The sequence below is a fragment of the Triticum urartu genome, chromosome 2A (assembly GCF_056163025.1).
Source record: "Triticum urartu cultivar PI428250 chromosome 2A, HENAU_Tu73, whole genome shotgun sequence".
Classification (NCBI taxonomy): domain Eukaryota; kingdom Viridiplantae; phylum Streptophyta; class Magnoliopsida; order Poales; family Poaceae; genus Triticum; species Triticum urartu.
This window is the reverse complement of record NC_141874.1, coordinates 384580816-384601331: the sequence shown is the minus strand read 5'-3', so window position 1 is coordinate 384601331 and position 20516 is coordinate 384580816. Positions and strand designations below refer to the sequence as shown.

General features: G+C 49.9%; 1 pseudogene; it reads right to left on the bottom strand.

Moving 5' to 3' along the window:
* Window positions 1-18943: 18943 nt before the first annotated feature.
* Window positions 18944-20267, bottom strand: LOC147985206 (uncharacterized; annotated as a pseudogene).
* Between the last annotated feature and the right edge of the window lie 249 nt (window positions 20268-20516).

The following is a 20516-nucleotide window of genomic DNA, read 5'->3' as shown; positions in this document are numbered from 1 at the left end:
TGTATGGGAACTGGTTAAGCGTCCTGATCCTCGCAAGCACAATATAATAGGCACCAAATGGATATATCGCAAAAAGCAAGATGAGCATGGTCAAGTTGTCAGAAACAAAGCTTGTCTCGTTGCTCAAGGATATACTCAAGTTGAAGGGATTGACTTCGATGAGACATTTGCTCCTGTGGCTAGACTTGAAGCCATACGCATACTGCTGGCCTATGCAAATCATCATAAGATTCTTCTGCATCAAATGGATGTAAGAGCGCTTTTCTCAATGGCAAGATTGATGAAGAAGTGTATGTTGCACAACCGCCTGGCTTTGAAGATCCAAAACATCCTGACATGGTGTACAAGCTCAACAAGGCACTGTATGGCCTCAAACAAGCCCCTAGGGCTTGGTATGACACACTCAAAGACTTCCTAAAGAGCAAAGGCTTCAAACCTGGTTCCCTCGACCCCACTCTCTTCACGAAGACATATGATGGTGAACTGTTTGTGTGCCAAATATATGTGGATGACATTATCTTCGGCTGCACCAATCAGAAATACACTGGTGAGTTTGGATATATGATGCAAGAGCAATATCAGATGTCCATGATGGGAGAGCTGAAGTTCTTCCTTGGTCTTCAAATACGTCATCAACGCAACGACATCTTTATATCTCAAGAGAAATACCTCAAAGATTGCCTGAAGAAATTTGGAATGCAAGATTGCAAAGGCTACACGACGCCAATGCCAGCCAAACATCATCTGGGTCCCGACGACAATGGTAAAGAGTTCGATCAAAAGGTATACCGCTCCATGATCGGTTCCTTACTTTATTTATGTGCATCTAGGCCAGATATCATGCTTAGTGTTTGCATGTGTGCCCGGTTCCAAGCGGCACCAAAGGAATCACATCACTTAGCTGTGAAGCGAATTCTCAGATATTTGGCTCACACCCCAACACTAGGATTATGGTATCCAAATGGCTCAGAGTTTGATCTAGTTGGATTCTCGGATGCTGATTATGCTGGTGACAAGGTGGATCGCAAGTCTACATCAGGCACATGTCATTTTCTGGGACGATCACTTGTATGTTGGTCTTCGAAGAAGCAGAACTGTGTATCTCTCTCCACTGCTGAATCTGAATACATTGCTGCTGGATCTTGCTGCGCTCAGCTTCTATGGATGAAGCAAACACTCAAAGACTATGGCATTCACCTGAAGCAAGTGCCACTCTACTACGACAATGAAAGCGCCATCAAGATTGCCAACAACCCAGTTCAGCACTCGAAGACAAAGCACATTGAAATTCGTCATCACTTTCTCAGAGATCATGTTGTGAAGGAAGATATTGATATCATACACGTCAACACTGAAGAGCAATTGGCAGATATCTTCACCAAACCCTTGGATGAGAAGAGGTTTTGCAAGTTATGGTGTGAGCTAAATATCTTGGAATCCTCAAATGTCCTGTGATCAGGCACACATCCTAACACTTATGCATGTTGATGACTTAGATGTGCAACACACGAAGTAAAGTATATCTTCAATCAATGAAGACTTACATTCTGAGTGTGAATACATTAACGTGGAATTTGACTTTGGAGCGCCACGATAATTGTGTGGCCTGTCTGGGTCTAATACTTCCTATACGGTGGGTAACACCATCACCAAATTCTTCTGTTTGAAGTGTTTTACCCATGGCGTTACATGTGCTATGTCTTCACATTTTGTTTGTCTTGATTTTCAACTTGTCTTCATGATTATCTTCACTATGTTGACTTGATTGTCTTCTGATATATACATACTAGTGTTCTGTCCTCTACAGCATTCACTTATAGCTACATCTTCCTTGTTGAATCTTTTGAACTAAGTGAATGTGATCGGACCCTAATCTCTCTATGCTTTCTATCTCAAACTCTATCTGTCCAAATCATATGCATTCTATTGAAACTGTCGAATGTCTTCTCTGCATCCTAGTCAGCAGAAGATACAGAGACAAACATTAAGTCCGTTTTCAATGCTAATTCCTTCACCTGAAACCCGGAGAAGTGGGAACGACCACCCGACAATCTAGGCGTGCGTGGGAACATGGAACAACCTCCGATATGTTGCATGATGGCCACGTGTCCTTCAGATGTGAATCGCCAGGGGCACCTGTGTAATAACACTATGTCGTCCCTGACCCTATAAATACACGCCTCACCACAGTCATTATCCTTTCTTCCACTCTCGCACAAACCCTAGCGCCACCGCTAGCCCTCGACGACACCGGCGACGAAGCGCTTAGCTGCCGCGACCTCACCGACGCCGTCTTCACGCCGGCCGCGGACATCGTCTTCTCCGCCGTCGTCGTAGGTGTCCTCCGTCGCCAAGTTAGGGCACGGACGATCGAACTGCTCGGCCTCCTCTCCCACTCCGTCTAGCAGTTCTTCGTGTGGTAAATAAAACCTCCTTTTTACGGCCCCTTTGATCCTATAGATTCATCACTTTCTACCACAAGCAGTTTCTGTTCACACAAGTTGGATCTATTTCATACTGCATCTCATAATATGCCTAGTATATTCACTTATGCTTCACAAAGTAGTTAGATTCCTCACTTGTACTTATTCGTGGATTCGTACAAATCTGGAACCAACTCTCTATCTATGAGTGAATGTCTTTGCACTATGAGGTCAATGTCTTCTAAACTGATTTATCTTCAAAATCTTCTGAGAATGCATATGACCTCTTCCCCTTCCCTCGCACCTTAATGCTGTCACAGGTACATGTCCGTGTGATAATCCCTTGGTTCTCATAGTCTGCATTCGTTTGCAGAATTCTTACAGCATCACATTAACTCTCCCGAAGCCAGTTCCTGTTTGACCAGAAAGCGGAAGCCTTTGAAGCCTTTAAACATGTTGAAGCCCTTCAGTTTAAGCTTCATGGCACCAGAGAAACCTACAAGAAAGGGTGGCAGACAACGTCGTGGTAACACCTCAAGAGATTTGCCTCCTGACCTCTATGAGCTGTACAAGACAGATCCAGAGGAGGACTACAATCAGCGAAAAACTCGAATCCAATGGATTCGAAGATATTGGGCAGAACAGTGGTTCAAGTACAGGTTCGTGACCCAGGAGTATGCTGAGAAGAATGCCATCAAATGACCATGGGGAGACATTCTATACAGAAATCTTCAACCCAAGTCCAGAGCTGAAGCCATTGAACAAGGCTTCTATCCTTGCATGGTCCGTGGACCGTAGCCTGCGGATGCAGACCCATCTTCATTACTGTGGTGCCGCGATGATAATATGTTCAAGCGCAACCTTCAGTTTGCCAGGAACTCGACCAAAGAGAACAAGAAGTCACGAGGCTTAGACTTCAATCCAGGCCACTCTGCTCCTCGTGCTGATGGCTCACGCGAAGCTGAACCCAATCTTGTTGGGCCCTTCTACAACCTGGAAGGTCTCATCACTCATATCATGGTTTAAGGGACAACCGTGGATGAGCCTGCAGATGACGCTGAATCTGATGAAGCGCCTGCACCGCCGAAGCCAAAGAAACTGAAGAAGCCTAAAGCTTCAAAGCCTGCTCCTGCACCCAAGGTCTTACAGGCGAAGCCTCTGGCCACTGCACCTCCTGAACACAGTGTGCAGTCTGAAGATTTGTCACGCATCTCCAAGCCCTCGAGAGTGAAGATGCCCTTGCAACCCACCAGCCAAGAACTGACTGCTGCTGCTATTTTGCGCAATGACGCCATTGATCTGTCCAGCGATGAAGATCTTGCAGATGACGCTCTTGAGCAACTGATTAAGAGCAAAGAAGAAGTAGAAATCTTCAATGATTTGCCTCTCTTTGACGTAGCAATCCTTCACAACTTCATGATGAGTGGTTTGAAACCCCCAATCTCAGCTTTGATGATCTGCAAATTCCAATTGGCCTCAGCGTCGCTTTCACTGGCGCCATTGCTTCTGAGCTAGCTCTAGCTCAGCGCATCGTTGAACTGAAGCAAAAGATCGACTATGAGAAAGATCAGTTCAAGCAGCACATGGCAAAGCTCAGCGTGCAAGATGTCAAGAACTTCAAGACTATGCTGCACGAGCTCAAGGAAGCCTTTCTCAAGAAACGCGAAGAAGCTAAAGGTTCTCGTGAGCGCATGAAGAGTCTGGCTGACAAGTGCGTGCAAGCCTACAATGAAGCTGAAAAGCGCAAGGCTCTCGGGCATCCTGCCATCGATCCCAGGATGGCTGCAAAGAAGAAGAAGAAGCCAGCTGTGGCCGAACCCGAAGCAACAAGGCAGGAAGCACATCCCATTGTCTTCCTAGCCAGTATGACAGGCTCGAAGCCTAAGGTCCCCACAGTGGCTTCAGAATTAAAGAAGACAAGGGCTGCCGAGGCTAAAGCCAGAAAGAGGAAACATCCTGAAGCTTCTGATGTCTCTCCCTTCAAGAAGAAGCGCAAAACCAAGAAAGATCGGGCTGCTCCCACAGAGCCCCTTATTATTGAGCCAGTTTCGGTTGCTCATCCTGCCTCTTCGCATCAAGAACGATGGATGGTAATTCATGAGCCTGCTTCCACAGAGGCTCCTAAAGCTGAATACATTCCAACAGTTGACCCCACCACTACTGAAGACATTGGTCACCATGACAATGTTGAAGATGATGAAGTCCTTCCTCAGATCGAGCACCAATTGGTATCATCGCCTGTGCTTACGCACAGCGAACTCATCAGCATTGGTTGTGCTCTGACGCCAACTGCTCAGGATGCATCATGGGCTGATCGCCCATAGAGACAAGACACTCCAAGCTCTCCCCAACCGCAAGCAACCCCATTAGTGCAAGAAGAGGATGACTTTGAGGCCCCGCTAACTCCATCTTCACAGGCGTCGCCAGCGTTACGCAGGCTTCGCAAAGGACCAAGGCTCCAAGTCCCTCTTTCGAGCGTTTCAGAAGGAGAAGTGCACCACCAATCTGTTGCACGTCAGGTGTTCCCCGAAGCCACTCCTACTGTGAACGTTTCCAAGTCTGAAGCTAAAGTTGCTGAAGACAATCCGGCTGCATCAGCCGAAGAAAAACAAGCAGAAGAACGTGTCCCTACTTTCCCCATCATTGAAGAAGTTGTTCCTGAAGTGAACGTGTCAGTGCCCGACCCTCCAGCTCCTCAAGTGGAGGTTGAGAATCCTGAGGCTGCCACCACTAACACCACTGAAGCCAATGACGTGGTCATGGCTGAAGACACTGTGGAGCCTGCACCTAACACTGTGCCAGAGGCCAATGAAGCCAATGATGCACCTGCAACAGATATGCAGCTTGACGCCTCTGTTGATGCCACTGCTCCTGTTCCGCCACCAAAGCCACATACTATTGAGCAAGCATACAACTATGGTCAGCTCATCACTGTCAAATGGCCTCTTCTTGTTCCTCCACCTGCTGCTGGTCCCCAATTTGACTATCACGTCGAGCGCAGGCCTCAGGTTCAGAAGCCAATGCCAAGGCTGCCTAGGTTTCCAGGCACTACATCTACACCCGGATCGTTCAATATCAATGGCTTCAAAGCACACAACACCTTCTTCAATAGCGCCAAGAACCCCTACTCAAAGGCACAAATATCTTCTGATCGGTTCTGGAGCTATCAGCAGTGCAGTTATTACTCATGCATCTTGTACAATCAAGGTCGCATTTTTCCCCATATGCGTCTTGACACTGAAGCCATAACTGGTCTTCCCTGTTTGGAAGAAGCACTGGATTGCTTCAGAGAATCTGGTTTGTTGCAGTTCGTCACTGACAAGGAGCACTGGAACGAAGAATTGCTGCTCCAATTCTATGCCACTCTTCATATTCGTGGCTACAACAGGGATCCGGAGGCTTGGGTCCTTGAGTGGATGATAGGCAATGTTCATCACGAAGCCAAAGCCTTTGATATCATTGAGCTCATTGGCCTGCCCACTCCAGGAGATCTTTATGAACCTGGTTGTCAGCTTCACAGTGCTGCTATGGAAAGCATTTTTCACAAGCCTGAACCCAACATGAGTCAGATGCTTAGCATGATGAAGCCTTTGCCTCAAGATGCTGAATATCCTAAGGAGTTCTTTGTTGAAGACCTTGAGTATCTGCCATGCACTATCTATCACATCATAAGGCGAACTCTCTGGCCCATCAAAGGACATTCTCCACATGCAAAGCTGGAAGGTGCAATGAAGACTTTGGTCTTCCATATTCTTCACGGCAAAAGCTTCAATGCACAAGACTTCTTCATCTGCCAACTTGCTGCATCCGGATCTGATCTCTTTGGCTTGAAGTTTTACGCCACATGGATTATGCGTCTGATCAAACTACACTCAGCTGTCACCTATCAGCCCTCTGCTCGCAATCATCGGATTTTTCTGCCTGACGTCGACATGTCAGTTGAAGCCATCTATCCAGGGCCTGCCAAGGAGCCCCTTAGTCTTCAGAATGCTGATAAGCAAAGTTTCTCTCAACACATTGAAGGCGACCCAGCAGTCACTCGTGTTTATCCTCTGGCTGGTACTACCCGTGCACCTCATCGTGCCCTCACTGAAGCCACTGAAAGCACCATTGCACAACGGCCCAAGAAGCGATCCCGTGTTCTCAATGACCGAGAGCTTCTGGTTGCCCTTCATCAGAAACAGGATAAGCATCATGACTGGCTGAAGCGCCAAATGCAAAGCCTCTTGGTGGACGTAAACAGGATTCGCAACCTTGCCACCAAGAATGCCTTTGTCGCCCATGAAACTTGTCGGCGTACATGGAAAGGGCTGACGCTTATGTGTTCTGAAGATGATCTTCAAGAGGATGGTTTCTCTGAATGCTTCAAGTTTGACTCAACACCTCCAAGAAGGACCTTGCTGCGGCGTACTCCGTCTCTTGAAGACTCTAAGTTCTCCTCCTCTGCTGCAACAGTGAATGCACGTGTCATCGATGATGAAGACGATGCTACTTCACCACCTTCGGCGCGAATCACCACTGCACCGAGTTTGTCTGCACCGCCAACCAACTCCGACGACCCTGCTGCTTCACCAACTCCTCATGGGAACGAGTAGGTGCTCCATGTCTTCAAACCTTTTTGGTCCTTACTGACAAAAGGGGGAGAAGCATATGAGTTTGATAGTCTTCAAGCGGGTCCATATGGGAGGTGGTTTTATATTTTTCCAAGTGCTTACAACTCTCATTTTCGATACATTTGGTTCTTTGAGTTGTAACACTTAAACTCGATGGTCGTTTGCTACGTATTTGCTATTCTGTGATGTGATGATAAATTCCGCATGTGCGACGATAAATTCTGCACTTAGATCATTTTGCAGACGTCCATTTTTCATTATGCATGTCATTATCTTCACATACTTTTCTTGCATGATGAATTGTCATCATAAGTTGAAGAGGATCTCCACAAGTACAATCTGCCATGTGCATTTGCATACCAAAAGCAAATTACTTATATGTACATCTTCAGGGGGAGCCTTTGCCACTTATGATGACTGTCGGTGTCAAAACCGGCGGATCTCGGGTAGGGGGTCCCAAACTGTGCGTCTAGGCCAGATGGTAATAGGAGGCAAGGGACACGAAGTTTTACCCAGGTTCGGGCCCTCTCGATGGAGGTAAAACCCTACGTCCTGCTTGATTAATATTAGTACAAGAGTAGATCTACCACGAGATCAGAGAGGCTAAACCCTAGAAGCTAGCCTATGGTATGATTGTTGATGTGTCTGTTGTCCTACGGACTAAAACCCTCCGGTTTATATAGACACCGGATAGGGTTAGGGTTACATAGAGTCGGTTACAATGGTAGGAGATCTGAATATCCGTATCACTAAGCTTGCCTTCCACGCCAAGGAAAGTCCCTTCTGGACACGGGACGAAGTCTTCAATCTTGTATCTTCATAGTCCTGGAGTCCGGCTGAAGGTATAGTCCAGCCATCCGGACACCCCCTAATCCAGGACTCCCTCAGTAGCCCCCGAACCAGGCTTCAATGACGATGAGTCCGGCGCGCAGATTGTCTTCGGCATTGCAAGGCGGGTTCTCCTCCAAATTCCATGTACCTGTTGAATAAAGTCCGGTTTCTTGTAGATGTTGCGCTCCTTGGCTTCTACGCCCAATAATGGCCGCTCCCCACGTGTCAAACGAATATGAAAGGTCTGAGTGTTTTTACATTCACACACCTAGCCGCGTAAACAAGCTGACCTATTTAAGGAGACAAGGATTTAGATCCAAACCACACCTTCCCCCTTCGCGAGTGTTCATCAGAGCGCATCCGACAAAGATCCATTCCACCATGGCCAGCCGTCGCGACTCCTCCTCCCGCCCTTCCAGCCCTAAGCCTGGATATTGGGAAAGATGCTCCATCCCGCATAGCGAGTTAGTGACGCTCCAGACCAAGGGATTTCTCCCCCCGGCCTATATGATCCCGGTTTGAGCTGGTCTTGCCGTCTATAACGGCGGAGAGCAAGCGGAGAGCGCCCCTAATCCCTCCAAAGGAGAGCGGGTGTGCCTCATCCCTTATTTAATAAGGGGGCTCAGATTTCCAATCCATCCATTTCTCCGGGGGCTCCTGGAGTTCTACGGCCTCCATCTATACCATCTCACGCCTGCCTCAGTATTGCATATCGCGGGCTTTGTAGCCCTCTACGAGCTGTTCTTGGGTGTTGAAGCTCATTTCGGACTATGGAGGGAGCTATTTTGTCTCGTTCCCCGTTCCAATAAGGGGTCTATGTATCAAGTGGGCGGAGCCGAAGTATGGCGCATCGCCGGGCCCGGCTATCTGTCCGGAACCCCAAAGAAGGCGTCTGAAGACTGGCCCTTAGAATGGTTTTACATAGAAGACGTCCCGCTGCCGGATCCTGTCCGGATCGGCCTCCCTGAATTCAACAATGCCCCTTAAAGAAGCGCCTAAGCTGGCGCCCACGGAGCCCTCAGAGGGAAAGTGACAGGGACGTTGTTTACCTGATGGGCCGGATAAGATTGTTAGCTCATTCCGGACTAACCATGATCGGGTCATGGCCGCATGCATCATGCGAGGGGTGCAGCCGCTACAGTATAGAGGCCACCCCATGTGGGATTTCAATGGGGAGGACGACACCACCCGCTACGGCCGTAAGGGGCCAGATTCGGCTGCGGCTCTAATAAAGACCTTGTCCGCTTTGTACAAGGGAGAAGAGCAGGATTTTCTCCGCGTAGACCCAAAGGGTGGATTTTCCATGTACAATCCTCCAAGCTGGGTGAGTGATCACATCTTGCCCATCCGTTTTATATCCCCATTGTTAAATATTTAATCTTAGTGATTTCGACGCAGGAACTGCGCCAGGCTGTTAAAGAAATAAACAGCCCTCCTCCACAACCCGAGGACCCAGGACGGTCCCTCGACCCGGACTCGCAAGAGGATCCAGAGCTTTCGGTGGATCTGATTGATGGAGTGTTCCATCAATTGAGAAAGGACAACGCCCTGGTGGCCATTACGGCCGATTATCCAGGGCTAATCCCGGCCTCCCAGAAACGGGAGGCCGAACCTGCGGCGACAAGCCAATGAGGGGCCGCAGGGCCCCGTGGGCAGAAAAGAGGTGCAGTCCGGACCGGGGCGTCAACGCAAAGGTATGGCGCACCCCCTTATCCCAGGTGTCGTACCTTCAGGGCATATTAACACTTGTGCCCTCTTCAGGACAAAGAGACCTCGTCAAACTATATTCGGAGAGGCCGCCAATCGCGCCTCCACCAGCCAGGCTCCAAAGCCTGGCCCGGAAGCGGGGCCGAACACAAGGCGCGCACCAGATGCTCCTCCGACGGAGGATGTGGACAGGTTGTCTGCCACGAACTATGAGGTGGAGAGTGCCATGAACCACAGACGTCGCCGGATAATTCTTCGCGACGCTTGTTTCTCCCAAGAGGCGTTAGATGCCTTTAAGTCGGGAGATGCGTACCTCCATGCCGCTCAAAATGGTCTAACCAGAGCCACGAAGCGATATGTAAAAGACATACGGGTAAGAAAATTTTGGTAATTATATATACCAGTAGCCCTCGGGACTTGAAACAGTTAAAATAACTGATTTAAGGATCATTTGTTATGCAGGTTCTTACAGAAAAGAATTCCCTACTGTCCAAGGAGCTAGAAGAGTGCAAATCCCAACTTGAGGCCGCACTAGCCACGGCAGGGGAGCCTAAGGAGGCCCCCTCCGGTAATATACACTTCGAAAGATAAGTATTTTGCGAAGCACGGCTTTGGTGCGAATCTGACAAATAAAATTGTAGATGGCGCCGGATTGGATCCGGAAAGGCAACACCTCCTACGCCAGCTAAAGGCTGGTGAGAGGGTGCTGTTAAAGGTGATGGGGGAGAAGAACGATCTCCGAGATGCCAACACCAAGCTGGGCGTCGAGCTGAAAGATGTTCGTGCCCAGCTGTCAGACTCCGTGAAGGAGAATCAGCGGCTTCAGCGCGGCATATTTAGTAAGTGCTTGAACAAACCTTTTGAAAGAAAGTTCGGCGGGGAAGTCGACTAACAGAGCAATGTCTGTAGGTGTACTGACAGGCCGTCCTGCAGAGGAGATGCCCGGTTCTACGGGTGACCTTCTTCCCGAGCTCTCGCTACTGCTCGATCGAGTTCGGCAGGCAATGCGAGGCGTCATCCAGGCCCTGTGGCCATCCGTCTCCATGCCCGAAGGTCTTGGAGAGCTTGCGGAGAAGCTAAAAGGAGCACGGTGGCGCTTCCGATTGTGGAAGATATTAGCCTGCCGTCAAGGCACTAGGGAGGCCTGGGCCATGGTGAAGACGCGGTACGCAAAGGCTGACCCCAACCACATGGCCGAGGTCGGTCCTATAGGGCCCGATGGGAAGGAGATCCTTGTAAGCTTAGTATACGGCCAAGTAGAGTTGGCCGCAAAGTATTCCCAGCAGGATTGTAAATTAGACAGCATGTTAGATGGTATTGAAGAGGAATACGATCAGTCAAAATGACTATGTAATTTAGTTGACATTTATAATGCCTTCTAGCCGGATTGTAGATCATTTGTCATGGCCGACCTTTTCGCTTCAGCCTCAGGACCTGACGGTCCGGAGTGTGTCCGAATTCCCATGCGGTTATATAGGAACCGGGGAATGCATGGAGACCAGGCGTAGGGGTCATTAGTGCGTGAATAGACAAGTGCCCAACTAGTTATGTTATATTACATGGTTAGTAAGAAACATCTTCCAGGGACAATAGTTCCGTTAGGGGTTCCTTTCCCTGGGAGGCATGCCCTAAGGTGCATGTCCATGCTGCGAAAAGAAACGTAGGAAAAACATCTGGGGGCGTATAGATAAAAATAAAAAAGATCATCTTTAGTTCATCGACCGAATATTCCCTTAAGAACGCTAGCTTTCGGCTTCACCCAGTCTGAGGTACACGTCCGGCTGACCTGGTAGTAACAATCACAGAGGTGCTCCCTTTACCACCTAGCCGAACAATCGGGAACGTAGGGGTAAGCACAGGAGCCAGGCAACCCAGCTTGGCCAAAACTTAAGTCATATCGATGCATATAATGGTGAATAAAAGGTACATGCGGAAGTGTGACGCATGTGTTGGGCATGAAGCCCGTATGAATAAGCTTCTGTTTAAAGAAGCCCCCAGGTTTAATGAGCGCGGATGGCGCGTCACTTTATGAGCCTTTAAGGGCTATAAGAGAGAGAGAGAGAGAGAGAGAAGAGAAATGCAAGACAGAAAATATATAAAAAATGGACAAAGGAAGGAGACGAACATAGAGTCCGGCGCTAGGCATAGAATCTTCGGAGACGGGCTGCGTTCCATGGGTTCGGCTCGAGTCGGTTATCCGATGCATCTCGCAGGCGGTACGCTCCACCAGTCAGGACTTGGTCAATTATGAAGGGACCTTCCCACTTGGGCTTGAGTTTGTCCTTTTTCTTGTCCGGTAGTCGTAGAACTAATTCGCCAACGTTGTAATTTTTGGCCCGTACTTCTCTGCTTTGGTATCTTCGAGCCTACTGTTGATAGAATGCGGAACGGGCTTTTGCCACATCACGCTCCTCCTCCAATGCGTCTAAGCTGTCCTGCCGATCGAGCTCGGCTTCTCTTTCTTCGTACATGCGCACTCGAGGTGAGTCATGAATTATGCCGCAGGGCAAAACTGCCTCTACGACGTACACCATAAAGAATGGTGTGTATCCGGTGGTGCGATTCGGCGTGGTCCGCAGCCCCCAGAGTACGGAGTCGAGCTCCTCTACCCAGTGCGTGTTAGATTCCTTGAGGGACCGCACTAATCTGGGTTTAATGCCGCTCATGATAAGACCATTTGCACGTTCGACCTGGTCGTTAGTTTGTGGGTGATAGACGGAAGCATAGTCGAGCTTGATGCCCATGTTTTTGCACCAGAGTTTTACATCGTCGGCCGTGAAGTTCGTGCCGTTATCAGTGATGATGCTGTGGGGAACGCCGTAACAGTGTACGACCCCGGATATAAAGTCTATCACCGGTCTGGATTCGGCCGTCTTAACAGGCTTGGCTTCTATCCATTTGGTGAATTTATCCACCATGACCAATAAGTATTTTTGCTTGTGGGTGCCGCCTTTAAGGGGTCCAACCATGTCAAGCCCCCAGACCGCAAAGGGCCAAGTAATGGGGATAGTTCGGAGGGCGGTGGGTGGCATATGGCTTTGGTTTGCAAAGAGCTGGCAACCGGTGCATCGTTGGACTAAGTCCTGAGCGTCTGCCCGGGCCGTCGGCCAATAAAAGCCTGTACGGAAGGCCTTGCTTACAAGGGACCGAGCTGCAGCGTGATGACCGCCTAGTCTGGCATGAATTTCAGCCAGGAGGTTCCGCCCCTCCTCTTCGGAGATGCACCTTTGAAGGACTCTGGTAGTGCTTTTCTTATAAAGCTCTCCCTCATGGACTCTATAGGCTTTGGATCGCAACACTATGCAGCGTGCCTCATTTTGGTCCTCGGGGAGTTCCTGCCTAGTGAGGTAGGCGAGGAATGGTTCTGTCCACGGGGCGATGACGGCCATTATTACGTGGGCTGAGGGTGTTATTTCATTGGCAGAGCCTCCGATTGTGTCAGAATGTTCGGTGTCGGGCAGTGTGGTTGGGTCCGAGGTGTTATTGTTAGGCTCCCCTTCCCATACTACGGATGGCTTGAACAACCTTTCCAAGAAGATGTTGGGGGGGACTACATCGCGTTTTGCGCTGATGCGTGCCAGGACATCTGCCGCCTGATTATTTTCCCGGGCTATATGGTGAAATTCAAGCCCCTCGAACCGAGCTGACATTTTTAGGACGGCGTTGCGGTAAGCTGCCATTTTTGGATCCTTGGCATCAAAGTCTCCATTTATTTGGGATATTGCGAGGTTCGAGTCCCCGCGCACATCTAGGCGTTGAATGCCCATGGATACTGCCATCCGGAGACCATGTAAAAGGGCCTCATATTCGGCTGCGTTGTTGGAGTCCATGTACATAATCTGGAGTACGTATTGAACTGTGTCTCCTGTGGGGGACGTCAAAACGACGCCAGCCCCCAGTCCGGCCAACATCTTGGAGCCGTCGAAATGCATGATCCAATTTGAATATGTGTCGTACTCTTTAGGGAGTCCGGCCTCCGTCCATTCTGCGACGAAGTCGGCCAAGACTTGCGACTTGATGGCTCGCCGTGGCTTATAAGTTATGTCGAACGGGAGGATCTCAATGGCCCATTTTGCAATCCGTCCCGTTGCGTCACGGTTTTTTATAATATCGTTAAGTGGTACTTCCGAGGCTACTGTTATTGAACACTCTTGAAAGTAGTGTCGTAGCTTCCGGGATGCCATGAATACCGCGTACGCGATCTTTTGATAATGCGGGTACCGTGATTTGCAAGGAGTGAGGACAGTGGACACATAATAGACCGGCTTTTGAAGGGGGAATCTGTGTCCGTCCGCTTCTCGTTCGACGACGAGCACTGCGCTTACAACCTGATGTGTTGCTGCAATGTATAATAGCATTGGCTCGCCAATATTTGGCGCGGCCAGGACTGGGTTTGTTGCAAGTATGGATTTTATCTCCTCGAGTCCGTCCATGGCTACATCCGTCCATTCGAAGTGTTCGGTGCGCCAAAGGAGGCGGTAAAGGGGTAGGGCCTTTTCTCCCAAGCGGGAGATAAAGCGGCTTAGAGCCGCCACGCATCCGGTTAACTTTTGTATTTGTTTGAGGTCCTTTGGGATATCCAGTTGCGACAGAGCTCGGATCTTGGCTGGATTTGCTTCGATTCCTCTACCGGATACAATGATGCCCAAGAGCTTTCCGGCTGGAACGCCGAAAACGCATTTTTCCGGGTTGAGCTTGATGTCGTATGTTCGGAGGTTATCAAATGTGAGCCTCAAGTCGTCTACTAGAGATTCGACATGTCTTGTTTTGACGACCACATCATCTACATATGCCTCCACTGTTTTGCCGATCTGGCTTGCCAGACATGTCTGAATCATGCGCTGATATGTTGCGCCGGCGTTTTTGAGCCCGAAGGGCATTGTGTTGAAGCAGAATGGGCCATATGGTGTGATAAATGCCGTTGTGGATTGGTCAGATTCTGCCATCTTGATTTGATGGTAACCGGAATATGCGTCGAGGAAACACAATGAATCGTGTCCTGCGGTAGCGTCGATAATTTGATCGATGCGGGGGAGGGGGAAGGGGTCCTTTGGGCAAGCCTTGTTAAGGTCTTTAAAATCAACGCACAGGCGCCAGGATTTGTCCTTCTTTGGTACCATCACCAGGTTTGCTAGCCAGTCCGGATGTTTTATATCTCTGATGAATCCGGCCTCCAATAGCTTTGCTAGCTCCTCTCCCATAGCCTGTCTCTTAGGTTCGGAAAAATGCCGAAGAGCCTGTTTGACAGGTTTGAATCCTGTTTGGATATTTAAGCTGTGCTCGGCCAGCCTGCGTGGGATTCCTGGCATGTCTGAAGGGTGCCAGGCGAAAATGTCCCAGTTTTCTCGTAGGAACTCTCGCAGTGCGGCGTCTACATCAGGGTTTAACTGTGCCCCGATGGAAGCTGTTTTATTTGGGTCCGTTGGATGGACTTGGAATTTGACTATTTCGTCCGCCGGTTTAAAGGAGGTGGACTTGGATCTTTTGTCGAGTATCACATCGTCCCTATTCACCGTAGAGCGCAGCGCAGTCAGTTCCTCAGCTGCTAGGGCTTCGAATAGTGCCTCGAGGGCCAGTGCGGCTGTCTTGTTTTTGGCGCGGAGTGCTATGTCCGGATCACTAGCGAGAGTGATGATCCCGTTAGGCCCGGGCATTTTGAGCTTCATGTACCCGTAATGGGGTATTGCTTGGAAGATTGTAAATGCTTCTCGCCCTAGCAGAGCATGATAACTGCTGCTGAACGGAGCCACATGGAACGTGATCTCTTCGGACCTGTAATTATCCGGCGTGCCGAACACCACATCTAGTGTGATTTTTCCTGTATAGCGCGCTTCCCGACTGGGGATTATTCCTCTAAAGGTTGTGCTGCTTCGCTCAATGCGGTTCCAGCCTATTTCCATTTTTTGAAGGGTTTCCTCATAAATGAGGTTCAATCCGCTGCCGCCGTCCATGAGTACCTTGGTAAGACGAAAGCCGTCCACTATTGGGCTGAGGACCAATGCGGCTGGTGCTCGGGCTGTTCGGAATTTAGGTTCATCACTGGCGTTAAAGGTAATAGCCGTGTCACTCCATGGGTTTATTGTTGCTACTTGGTAGACTTCGGCAAGGCTGCGGAGTGTCCTTTTTCGCATATTATTTGATGTGAAAGTCTCGAAGACTGTTAATACCGTATGGGTGTCTCTGGGGTGGCTTTCTGTGGCCTCCGGAATTAGGAGGTTTTCGCCAATTTTGGCCACCTGCCGGAGTATCCAACATGCTCTAAGGCTGTGAGTTGGTGTGGCGTCCTCTGTACTGTGAATTTTACAGGGTCCGTTAAGCCATCCTTCTAGTACGGTTCCATGCCCTATAGAGGGTTTTTGCTTTTTGGTGTTTGACCTGGGTGTCTGGTTATGCTGCACCCTTTTATTTCGGACTGGGTTTGTATTTAGGGCCGGATTGTCCCAAAATTTTATTTTGGTTTTCCAGGCACTTTCCATCGCACAATACTTTTGTACAATGGACGCCAAGTCAGCGAAGCGTGTGATATCACGGCGACTTATGGCGTTGAGTATTCCCTTGTCCGTGCAATTGTTGCAGAAGATTAAGATTGCGTCTTCCTCGCGGCAGTCCCTTAGCCTGTTCTTAACCAGGAGGAATCTAGCCCAGTAATGATGTACTGTTTCGTCGGGCTCTTGCCTGATTTTGGATAGATCGCTTATGTTGGGGTGGGTGGGTGGAGTTAAATCCGAAGCCTCACCCCGTCTGAGGCTCAGAGGCCGAGGAATTTCTGAACTCGAAAATTTGGATCCCTGGGTTTTGTCCATTGAATCCAGCCCGTCGCCTGACTCTAAGTTCAGGTCTTGAGTGATATCCTCCCCTCCGCGGGCATCCGGCTTGGAGGTATCGGGAATCCGGACGTAGCGAGTCCTTAAGATAGACAAAGGGTCGCCGCACTGTCCCTCTACCACGGCAACGTGATGGGTGACTTGGGGAGAGTTAATCTCTCTCAGATCGGTTTTAGGCCCAATCTAGTCATAATCCGTAGAGACTCCCAGGGCGGCGAAGCGATCCAAGAGCTCGTTTATGGAGGAAAGCTCCATTGGATCTAACTGCTCGGCGAGTTCCGAACTGACATGAAGATTGTTTTCGATGGCTCGAGAGGTCATCGTCGGCGCAGAAGCCGAACAGGCGGTCATAAGAAAACCACCTAGCCGGAGGGTTTGGCCGACAGCCAAAGCTCCCTTAGCAACGGTGCCGTCTTTAAAGACGGGGCGAGGCATCCTTCCTGATGGCGACGACACAGAGGAACTCTCAATGAAAGCACCAATGTCGGTGTCAAAACCGGCGGATCTCGGGAAGGGGGTCCCGAACTGTGCGTCTAGGGCGGATGGTAACAGGAGGCAAGGGACACGAAGTTTTACCCAGGTTCGGGCCCTCTCGATGGAGGTAAAACCCTACGTCATGCTTGATTAATATTGATGATATGGGTAGTACAAGAGTAGATCTACCACGAGATTAGAGAAGCTAAACCCTAGAAGCTAGCTTATGGTATGATTGTTGATGTGTCTGTTGTCCTACGGACTAAAACCCTCCGGTTTATATAGACACCGGATAGGGTTAGGGTTACATAGAGTCGGTTACAATGGTAGGAGATCTGAATATCCGTATCGCCAAGCTTGCCTTCCACGCCAAGGAAAGTCCCTTCCAGACACGGGACGAAGTCTTCAATCTTGTATCTTCATAGTCCTGGAGTCCGGCTGAAGGTATAGTCCGGCCATCCGGACACCCCCTAATCCAGGACTCCCTCAATGACAATCCCCTATCCTTTACAATTTCACATATTTTATTCCCCGTTGAAAACTTCAACTAGTTTGTCATCAATCACCAAAAAGGGGGAGATTGTAAGTGCATCTAGTGCCACCCCTAGTTGGTTTTGGAGTATTGACGACAAACCTAGTTGAGAGACTAATGTGTTTGTGAGAATTGCAGGATAACACAGGTAGAAGTCCCTCATTGATTCGGTTTTCCTACCAGAGATGACCCCTAAAAATGTAAGAAGACATTGAAGTCAAAGGTGGTATGTGAAGACATTCACATTGAAGACTATGACAAGAGAAGACATCGCATGAAGACTATGGAGCGCGAAGACTTAGTTCTTTCGTCGTTCTTTTTCTTCTTTGTTGAGTCATAGGAACCACCGTACTGTTAAGTGGGGTCCAAGTGAACCAGTCAGAATGACTGAAGTGATGCTTAACCAAAATCCTATGTCTTCGAGTGAAGACTATGAGAGCAAATCTTGTCCAGAGTTGGATAAGTCAGCTTTGCTTGTGGCTCAAGTAAAGTTGCCGTGTGTGTTTGAAATCTGATCGTTGGAACACGTGTCAGTTCCTTAGTGACCAAGGGTCATTTCGGACAAATCAGGTCGGGTTGCCTAGTGGCTATAAATAGCCCACCCCCTACAACCATAAATGGTTGGCTGCTCAGAGTTAGTGCACGGCTTTTGTCGTTTGAGAGCAACCCACCTTGAAGCCTTTGAGAGAGAATTCCTTGCGAGGATGATGCCCTAAACACCCAGAGCCAAAGAGTGTTAGGCACCACTTAAGTCTTCATGTTTGTGTGATATGAAGACTTATTACACTTGAGGACTGTGAATCCTCCAGCCGGTTAGGCGTCGCGTTCTGAGCATCCAAGAGTCATTGTGGATCGCCGGTGAACAAAGTCTGTGAAGGTTTGGAAGTCTACCTTGAAGACTTACCAGAGTGATTGGGCAAGGACTGGGTGTCCTTAGCTCAAGGGGAATAAGGTGAAGACGAGGTCTTCTGAGTTGAATCTCAGCCTCCCTAACCAGACGTACAGTTTTCACAGCAACTGGAACTGGTCCAACAAATCATTGTCTTCAACGTGTCACTGGTTTCATCCTTCCCTTCCCTTTACTTACTGTTGGTCCTTGTGAAGTCATTGTATGATTGCTTTATCTTTTGTCTTCACTGAGTGACTGCTTGTTCTGATTGGCTTCACAATATCTTCCTACCTGATCTTTACTGCCTAGCTGCTATTAGTCATTGTGCTTTCACTCCATTGAATACTTGACTATGGTTTGCCTAGTGTAGTCTACCTTCCGCTGCATGGTAATAGGTTTAATTCTATCGTTTGTCTTCGAAACTTCCATGTTTTGAAGACTTCCATAAAAATCACCTATTCACCCCCCCCCCTCTAGTCGATCACTAGCACTTTCAGAGGGTAGTAGAACAAGATGCAGTAATAGGAAGAGAATGACCGTTGCCAACAAGCACAGAAGATGGTGTAGAACGCTTTAAAGAAGAACTAGACGAGGTCAAGATACCTTGGTTGCCGGTGATGTGGGAGGAGGCGCCGCTGTCGAGGAACCATTCATTGGATGGGGCGGTGGCGTGGTGACCACCGTGACTGTAGGCGGCATTCAGCATGGCGAAGTGGTCCCATGAGGGCGGCGGGGGAGGGTAGTACATCGCCAGCGGGTAGTGGGCGGCGGGAGGCGGGGCAACCGTGTGCTGGACGGGGTAGGCATGCGCATGCGAGCCCGGGCGCGGCCTGAGGACGCCCGCCGTGTTGGGGGGGCACCCAGCCGGAGCGCGGAGGGGGGAGAGCCATCCCATAGGGCGCGAAGTACCCGGTGAAGGGCGCCATGGAAGGAGCCGCAGACTGCCCGCGCCCGTTGAACTCGCCACGGCCACGGCCACCGCGCCCACGCCCACGCCCATGCCCGCGGTCACCACCGTCGTCTTGGCGGTAGCCGCGGCCACGGGCAGGGGGATGCGGCGAGGGGCCCGTGGGGCGCTCATGGCCACGATCACCGGAGCGGTCCCCGCGTGAACCACCGGTGCTCGAGCTGCTGCCCGTAGAAGAGCCCCCGTTGTGGAGGGCAAACACCGAGGCGCTTTCCTCAGCAGAGCGTTGCGCCATGGACTCCTCGGCCAGGGTGACGCGGGAGAGCATGATGTCGACCGGCAGGCCCTGATCGCCGAGAACCACACGGATGGTGTCGAGGCGTTTGTCGAGGCCGTGAAGAACTGGTGGTGAGATCAACCTCGGTGACGGCGTGCTCGATGTCGGCAAGGCCATCGGTAAGGAGTTTCATGCGACGGGCGTACTCCTGGACAGAGAGATCGCCCTGCTTGAGGTTGCGATATTGCCTGTTGAGGATGATGAACCGGGCAGCACGGTTCAAGAGGAAGTAATCACGGATCTTTGTCCATATGGCAAACGTGGTGGTGGCGCCGACGACATGATCCACCATGGCGTCAGAGAGAGTGGCGTAGATCCAAAGGGCAACATGAGCATCAAGATCTAGGTAGGCGGCATCGGCGTTGGGCGGCGGGGGATGCTCGATGAGATGAGTAACGCCGTAGCGAACGAGGACCATGAGGAAGAAGGACTTCCACTTATGATAGTTGTGGTCAGCAGGGTTGAGGAGGAATTTTATGTGGTTAGTGATGGGGTCACGGTAGATGGGGAGGAGATACGCCGAGGTGGATGCCGGAGGGGGCGCTGGAGCAGTGGAGGAGAAGAGAGGGGCGAAGCGCGATCCAGAAGATGCGGAGGTGCCAGATGAGTTCGTACCGAAGACGAAGGAGGGAGAGGAGGCCGTGGTGGTGTCAGCGGCGGGCGCCGTGGAGGAGAGGGATCCCGGCAAGGTGGCGGCGCTGGTGTTCGCGGAGGAGTGCGGCGAGGCCATGGGGAGGTCCTGGTGTCTGATACCAAGTTGGAGAGAATAATTGTTGCCTTGATTATCTCAGATACAAAGTACAACACTTATACAAGGAAAGAGAACACTCATGCCCTACAAAATAGGCACGTAGGCCCTGGCATGGTGCGATCCATAATTACAGAAGAGTTACAACAATAATCCCGTTACATGATATACAAATATCTAACACGGGCTACCCCTACAGTGGTACAGTCAAAATAAGTAGCACAAAAGAAA